The sequence below is a fragment of the Octopus sinensis genome, linkage group LG21 (genome assembly GCF_006345805.1).
Source record: "Octopus sinensis linkage group LG21, ASM634580v1, whole genome shotgun sequence".
NCBI lineage: Eukaryota > Metazoa > Mollusca > Cephalopoda > Octopoda > Octopodidae > Octopus > Octopus sinensis.
In genome coordinates this window covers 23,547,195-23,547,800 of record NC_043017.1, presented here as the reverse complement: position 1 = coordinate 23,547,800, position 606 = coordinate 23,547,195, and the positions used below count along the sequence as shown (strand labels likewise).

Below are 606 nucleotides of genomic sequence, written 5' to 3'. Positions count from 1 at the left end.
CCTGTATTTCAAAGGGCCAGCCTTGTCACAATCTGTGTCACGCTGAATCTCCCTGAGAACTATGTTAGGGGTACACGTGTCTGTGGATTGCTCAGTCACTTGCAGGTTAATTTCACAAGCAGGCTGTTCCGTTGATCATATCAGCTGGGACCCTCGTCGTTGTAACCGACAGAGTGCTCCTTTTATATATATATATATATATATATAGTGTCGGTGGTGTAACGGTTAGCATGGTTGCCTTCCAAGCAGTCGATCCGGGTTCGACTCCCGGCCGACGCATCTCTTCGTTTTAAATGGCAGTGCCCCAGCATGGCCACAGCTTGTGAGCTGAAACTAGATAAAATAAAAAAAAAATATATATATAACTGTGTATGTATGTATGTGTGTGTGTGTATGTACATGTGTGAGTGTGCATGTTTGCGTGTTTGTGTGTGCGTGTGCACGTGCTGGTCTCTGTCTTGACATCAATGTTACAGTTGTAAATGAGTGTCACTGTCATAAAAGCAGTGTCGTTTGTTTCCAGCATCCTGCAAAAGGCATGTCTAGCTATGGTGAAACATAACCTTTCTTGGAAACAGGTAAGGGTTGGTGACAGGAAGGGCATCC

At 44.6% G+C, this 606-nt stretch overlaps 1 non-coding gene across 1 annotated transcript; it reads left to right on the top strand.

The window, feature by feature from the left end:
- The first annotated feature begins 207 nt into the window (after positions 1-207).
- Trnag-ucc lies at positions 208-279 on the top strand. The gene has a single exon. It is a non-coding gene; the product is annotated as a tRNA-Gly (tRNA).
- The last annotated feature ends 327 nt before the right edge of the window (positions 280-606 follow it).